This window comes from Theropithecus gelada, chromosome 5 (genome assembly GCF_003255815.1).
Source record: "Theropithecus gelada isolate Dixy chromosome 5, Tgel_1.0, whole genome shotgun sequence".
NCBI classification, from domain to species: Eukaryota; Metazoa; Chordata; class Mammalia; order Primates; family Cercopithecidae; genus Theropithecus; species Theropithecus gelada.
This window is the reverse complement of record NC_037672.1, coordinates 58,615,271-58,623,193: the sequence shown is the minus strand read 5'-3', so window position 1 is coordinate 58,623,193 and position 7,923 is coordinate 58,615,271.

Below are 7,923 nucleotides of genomic sequence, written 5' to 3'. Positions count from 1 at the left end.
CTCCATAAAATGAAAAGGATAGTGTTTATACATGTGGAACAGTTGTACTAGGAAAAAACAAAAAAGCTTTGAAAAACGTACTGAATCCAAAAGAATTTGCATACACGTTTAGCCATTTTAAAACAAAAAGGGCACCAAGTGGCCACATACAAGACTGTTAATTAAAACCGCATTCAGGATTAAGGGATGCTCATTACACAAGTGAAAATTTTAAATTTGACAGCCCTTCAAAGGAGTTCGTGTAATCAGCAGACAACCAGTGTGTGTGATGCTAAGAACCTGGAGCTGAAAAGTCAGCACTCTTTTTTTTGAGACAGAGTCTTGCTCTGTCATCCAGGCTGGAGACCAGTGGAGGGATCATGGCTCACTGCAGCCTCCACCTCTTGGGCTTAATCAATCCTCCCATCTCAGCATTCTAAATAGTTGGAAACTACAGACACGAGCTACCATGGCTGGCTAATTTTTTACTTTTTCGTAGAGAGGAGGTCTCACTGTGTTGCCCAGGCTGGTCTGGAACACCTGGGCTAAAGCGATCCTCCTGCCTAAGATGATCAGCACTCTTTTTCATAAGCAACTCTGTATACCGCTGTGTGCCAGGCACTTTACATGTATCATCTCATTTAACCTCTCACTGAGTAACCCTAGGCAAGTCACTCGTCTGGATTTTAATGTCCCAGGAAGTTGACTTAGTCTTTAGGCTCCTTTCCATAAAACCTGTACAATGATTCTGTGACTTCTTGCACATCTTAAGTACAGCAAGTTGGATGCCTGGCCACTTTAGTGTAATGAGGCAGGGAGTACCTAGCCTTTCTCCTGCCTGCAAAGAATAAAGGCCAACAGGAAATTGAGTAACACTCCTAGTTATTTAGATGGGAGACGATTTAGATCTGACTCAAACCTGAAAAGGGTGTAATATTAGTCATGTATTGCATCCGTGACTTTCCAATTTAGGTCCAAACTCTTTGTTTAAAGAAATATATTAAGAATTTCAAGATGGCAACAGCAGGACATTAAACCAAGTACAAGGTCCTTCTTAGCGTAGGCCCTGGGTGACTGCACAGGTACCCATGATGCTGACCCTTCCCAGAAGTGATACAATCCTAAGATATTTGGTCCAGTTAAAGTGCACAGGAAACTGAGATGTCACTCTGCTAATTTGTAGAACAAGAGAACAGTCACATAGAGTAGAGCCCTAACTTTCAGGAGTCTCCTCTGGACTAATGTCAAGGCACAGTATGCCCTTGGGAAAGCCATTTAACTGCTGCAAACTCTTCAGAAAAGGCAGAGACTAGGCTTTCTCTAAAAGGGCCTGTAAGGCTCCAATTCCTCATTTTGGATTGGGCAGGAACTCATTTTGTTTTAAACCTATTACACACAGGAACTGAAATGGTTAATTTTACATGTTAATTTGGCTAGGCCATAGTGCCAAAATGTTTGGTCAAAAATTATTCTGGCCAGGTACTGTGGCTCACACCTATGATCCCAGCACTTTGAGAGGCCCAGGTGAGAGAATTGCTTGAGCCCAGGAACTCAGGACCAGCCTGGGCAACATAGTGAGACCTCATCTCTACTGAAAATTCAAAAATTAGCTGGGAATAGTGGCATATGCCTATGGTCCCAGCTACTTGGGAGACTGAAGTGGGAGGATTGCTTGAGCCCAGGAGGTTGAGGCTTCAGTGAGCCATGATCATGCCACTGCACTCCAGCCTGGGTGACAGAGTGAGACCCTGTCTCAAAAAAACAAACACAAAACCTCTTTCATCTTTTATATAGTGGCCAGAAGAATGAATTACAATGACTGACAAGGCTTTGGAAACAAGACAACCCCTCCACACATCACAAGGACTGGGAAAGGTAATCAAGTAGATTTTGCAGTATGTTCAGAAGTGGTAAGTGGTATGGAGAAAAGAAGAGTAAGGAGGAAGAGTAGAGACAGGTTGTATGTATACTTAAATACGGTAATTGGGGTGGTAGGGCAGTCCTGATGTCACTTTATCAAAGACTTGAAGGAGGTAAGGGAGTAACTATGAGAGATCTGAGGGAAGAATATCACTAGATACTCTTAGAGGGATGGCTAGTGCAAAGGCCCTAAGAGGGGAGCAAGCTTGAAATGTTTTCTTAATAAGAGCAAGGAGGCCAGTGTGGATAGAGTAGAGTAAGCAAAAGGGAGGGAGATCAGGGATGAGGGCAGAGAGGACTAGGGACCAGGTTGTGTGGGGCCTTACATACCAAGGTAAGGACTTAGGCTTTTCTCTAAGTGAAATGAGGGGAAGCCATTGGAGGATTGTGAACAGAACAGTGACATGACCTGACTTCTATTTTATTTTATTTTTCTCTCATAGTTCTTGTCTCATGCTGACTTATATTTTAAATTACTCTCACTACTGGGTTGAGAGTAAACTGTAGGCAAGTAGTGATAGAAGTAGGGATATTCGTTAAGAGGCTGATGAAGCTCAGGTTGGTGGCTCACACCTGTCATCCCAACACTTTGGGAAGCTGAGGCAGGGGGATCGCTTGAGCCCAGGAGTTCAAGACCAACCTAGGCAACATAGTGAGACCTCATCTCTACAAAAAATCTTTAAAAAAATTAACTGGGCATGGTAGTGCACTCCTTTAGTCCCACCTGCTTAGGAGGCTGAGGTAGGAGGATCACTTGAGCCCGAGAGGTCAAGGTTGCGGTGAACTATGATCATACCACTACACTCCAGCTTAGGTGACAGATCAAGACCCTGTCTCAAAAAAACTAGACAAGTAAACCATTATTCTGGTTGTTTCTATGAGGGTGTGATATGGTTGGGTTGTTGTTATGGGAAGTCAGGGACCCCGAACAGAGGGACCAGCTGGAACCGTGGCAGAGGAACATAAATTTTGAGGATTTCATCTTAATATGGACATTTATCAGTTCTCAAATAATACTTTTATAATTTCTTATGCCTGTCTTTAATCTCTTAATCCTGTTATCTTCATAAGCTGAGGATGTATGTCACCTCAGAACACTGTGATAATTGTGTTAACTGTACAAATTGATTGTAAAACGTGTATTTGAACAACATGAAATCAGTGCACCTTGAAAAACAACAGAATAATAGCGATTTTTATGGAACAAGGGAAGACAACCATAAGGTCTGACTGCCTGCGGGGTCAGGCAAAAAGAGCCATATTTTTCTTCTTGCAGAGAGCCTATAAACGGACATGCAAGTAGGAAACATATCGCTAAATTCTTTTCCTAGCAAGGAATATTAATAATAATACCCTGGGAAAAGAATGCATTCCTGGGGAGAGGTCTATAAACGACCACTCTGGGAATGTCTTCTTGTACAGTTGAGATAAGGACTGAGACAAGCCCTGGTCTCCTGCAGAACCCTCAGGCTTACTAGGGTTGGTAAAACTCAGCCCTGGTAAATTTGTGGTCAGACTGGTTCTCTCCTCTCGAACCCTGTTTTCTGTTGTTTAAGATGTTTACCAAGACAATACATCCACTGAACATAGACCCTTATCAGTGGTTCTGCTTTTGCCCTTGCCCTGTGATCTTTGTTGGACCCTTATCTGTGGTTCTGCTTTTGCCCTTTGCCCTGTTCCCCTCAGAAGCATGTGATCTTTGTTAGACCCTTATCAGTGGTTCTGTTTTTTGCTCTTTGAAACATATGGTCTTTGTGCCTACTCTCTGTTCTTATACCCCCTCCCCTTTTGAAACCCTTATTAAAAACTTGCTAGTCTGAGACTCAGGCAGGCATCATGATCCTACCGATATGTGATGTTACCCCTGGCAGCCCAGCTGTAAAATTTCTCTCTTTGTACTGTCTCTCTTTATTTCTCAGCCGGCTGACACTTACGAAAAACAGAAAGAACCTATGTGGAAATATTGGGGGCAGGTTCCCCCAATAAATTGTGTCCTCACCCAAATTTCGTCTTGACTTGTAGCTCCCATAATTCCCTCTTGTCATGGGAGGGATCCAGTGGGAGGTAATTGAATCATGGGGGCAGGTCTTTCCCATGCTGTTCTTAAGATAGTGAATAAGTCTCACAAGATCTGATGCTTTTATAAAGGGGAATTCCCCTACACAAGCTCTCTTGCCTGCCGCCATGTAAGATGTGCCTTTGCTCCTCCTTCAACTTCCCCCATGATTGTGAGGCCTTCCCAGCTATGTGGAACTGTGAGTCACTTAAATCTCTTTCCTTTATAAATTATTCAGTCTCAGGTATGTCTTTATTAGCAGCACCAGAACAGACTAATACAGTAAATTGGTGCTGATAGAGTGGGGCGCTGATGTAAAGATACCCGAAAATGTGAAAGGGACTTTGGAACTGGGTAACAGGCAGTTTGGAGGGCTCAGAAGGCAGAAAGATGGGAAAATTTGGAACTTCTTAGAGATTTGTTGAATGGCTTTGACCAAAATGCTGATAGTGATATGGACAGTAAAGTCCAGGCTGAGGTGGCCTCAGATGGAGATGAGGAACTTGGGAACTGGAGCAAAGAGGACTCTTGCTATATTTTAGCCAAAAGACTGGTGGCATTTTGCCCCTGCCCTAGAGATTTGTGAAACTTTCAACTTGAGAGAGATGATTTAGGGCATCTGGCAAAAGAAATTTCTAAGCAACAAGGCATTCCAGAGGTAAATTGGGTACTGTTAAAAGCATTTAGTTTTATGTATTTGCACAGATAGGGTTTGGAATTGGAACTTATGTTCAGAAGGGAAGCACATTAAAGTTCAGAAAATTTGCAGCCTGATGCAATAGAAAAGAAAACCCCATTTTCTGAGGAGAAATTCAAGGGGGCTGCAGAAATTTGCATAAGTAATGAGGAGCCAAATGTGAATCACCAAGACAATGGGGAAAATGTCTCAGGTCATGTCAGAGGTCTTTACAGCAGCCCCTCCCATCACAAGCCAGGAAGCCTAGGAAGAAAAAATGGTTTTGTGGGCTGGGCCCAGGGCCTTGTTGCTTTGTGCGGTCTTGGGACTTGGTGTCTTACATCCCAGCTGTGGCAAAAAGAGCCCAATGTATAGCTTAACTGTTGCATCAGAAGGAGCAAGCCCCAAGCCTTGGTGGCTTACATGTAGTGTTGTGTCTGAGGGTGCACAGAAGTCAAGACTTGATGTTTGTGTACCTCTGCCTAGATTTCAGAGGATGTATGGAAATACCTGGATGTCCAGGCAGAGGTCTGCTACAGGGGCAGAGCCCTCATAAGCGAACTTCTGCTAGGGCAGTGCAGAAGGGAAATGTGGGGTGTTAACACCCACAGAGAGTCCCCACTGGGCCACTGCCTAGTGGAGCTGAGAGAAGACAGCCACCATCCTCCAGACCCCAGAATGTTAGATCCACTGACAGCTTGTACTGCACACCTGGAAAAGCTGCAGTCACTTAATGGCAGCTCATGAACGCAGCCAGGAGGGGGTTGCACCCTGCAAAGCCACAGGCTGGAGCTGCCTGAGACCATGGGAACCCACCTTTTACATCAGTGTGACCTGGATGTGAGACATGGAGTCAAAGATCATTTTGGAGCTTTAAGATTTGACTGCCCTGCTGGATTTCAGACTTGCACAGGACCTGTAGCCCCTTCGTTTTGGCCAATTTCTTTCATTTGGAACAGGTGTGTTTATCCAATGCCTGTACCTCCATTATATCTAGGAAGTAACTAATTTGCTTTTGATTTTACAGGCTTATAGGGGGGAAGGGACTTACCTTGTCTCAGATGAGACTTTGGACTGTGGACTTTTGAGTTAATGCTGAAATGAGTTAATACTTTGGGGGACTGTGGGAAGGTATGATTGATTTTGAAATGTGAGGACATGAGATTTGGGAGGGGCCAGGGGTGGAATGATATGGTTTGGCTGTGTCGCCACCCAAATCTCATCTTGAACTGTAGCTCCCATAATTCCCATGTGTTGTGGGAGGGACCCAGTGGGAGGTAATTGAATAATGGGGGTGGGTCTTTCCTGTGTTGTTCTCATGATAGTGAATATGTCTTATGAGAACTGACAGTTTTATAAAGGGGGGTTCCCCAGCACAAGCTCTCTTGCCTGCCACCATGTAAGATGTGCCTTTGCTCCTCCTTCAACTTCCAGCATGATTGTGAGGCCTCCCAAACCATGTGGAATTGTGAGTTAATTAAACCTCCTTCCTTTATAAATTACCCAGTTTGCAGTATGTCCTTATTAGCAGCATGAGAACAGACTAATACAGGATGTTTTAGGATGAAATTAACATTTAAATAGGTGGATTTCAAGTAAATCAGATTGCCCTCCATAATATGGTGGATTTCATCCAATCTGTTGAAGGCCTGAATAGAACAAAAGACTGACCTACCTCAGGCAAGAAGGATTCTCCTAGCAAATGGCCTTTGGACTTGGACTTCAACTGCAACATTGGCTCTTTCCTGGGTCTCCAGCCTGCCAGCTAGCCCACCCTGCAGATTTTGGATTCTGCAGCCTCCATAATTGCTTGAACTAATTCCTTAAAATAAATTGGCCAGGCACGGTGACTCACGCCTGTAATCCCAGCAGTCTGGGAGGTGGAGGTGAGTGGATCACGAGGTCAGGAGATCGAGACTAACCTGGCTAACACGGTGAAACCCCGTCTCTATTAAAAATACAAAAAATTAGCCGGGCATGGGGGTGGGTGCCTGTAGCTCCAGCTACTCAGGAGGCTGAGGCAGGAGAATGGCATGAACCTGGGAGGCGGAGCTTGCAGTGAGCCGAGATCTCGCCACTGCACTCCAGCCTGGGTGACAGAGTGAGACTCTCAAAAAAAAAAAAAAAAAATCTCTCTTTATATCTATATCTATATCTATATCTATATCTATATATTTATCCTATTGGTACTGTTTCTCTTCTCTAGAGAACCCTAATGCAGAAACGTTGCACCAAGTGGATGGAGAATAAATTCATTCATCCCACAAATATTTGTTTAAATGGTGCATCAACCAGAATATTCCACTTTACATATACCCTTCATTTTAAGAGATTTACATGTTTGAAGCACTTCTACATTCATATTTTTCATCTCTACTGTATTTCATCTGATTTTTGTGGTGGGCCCTAGAGAAGGTGTTTTAGGTTTAAAAAATATTTTATTGGCCAGGTGTGGTGGCTTATGCCTGTAATCCCACTACTATGGGAGGCTGAGTCAGGCAGATTGCTTGAGCCTCGGAGTTCAAGACCAGCCTGGGCAACATGGCAAAACATTGTCTTTACAAAAAATACAAAAATACATGGTGGCACACACTTGTAGTCCCAGCTACTAGGGAGGCTGAGGTGGGTTGAGCCCAGGAGGCCTAGGCTGCAGTGAGCCATGAGCATGCCATGCCACTGCACTCCAGACTGGGTGACAGAGTGAGACCCTGTCTCAAAAAAAGAGAAAAAAGAAAAGAAAAAAAAATTATCGTTTGACTCCCAAATGAGATGTAAAAGTGACTTTCAAGTTTAACAGATACAATCATTAACTATAATTGCTTCAGGCCTTAAAACAATTTTATGTGGAACTGGTGTTCTTTATAGAAATTGTAATTGACAATAATGTGACTATAAAATGATAGCTGATGAGAAATAAGAGAATAGTAAAAGACATTTTGGGAGGCATCCCCTGCGCTTCTCAGTAGTGCTGGTGGAACTGAACGCTCATTGCCTACGGCAACAAACTCAACAGCAAAAATTAATACTGGCTCTTTGTTCTCCTCCATCTCATGCTCCCTGATCTCTCATTCCTTATTCCCAAATAACCCACCTGACCCCAAGTCCTTGTCTCAGACTGTGCATCGGAAAACCCTCACTTCTGATACCTAATAGTATAACAAGGGGTGAAACCCAACACACTAGTGGTTCTATATCCTGTTTTCAGGTATAAACAAAGCAGTGAAGGAAAACAAGGCTTCCAAATGTAGGAATCTGTAGGCTTTAGCTTTACTAAAAGAATACTCATACAATA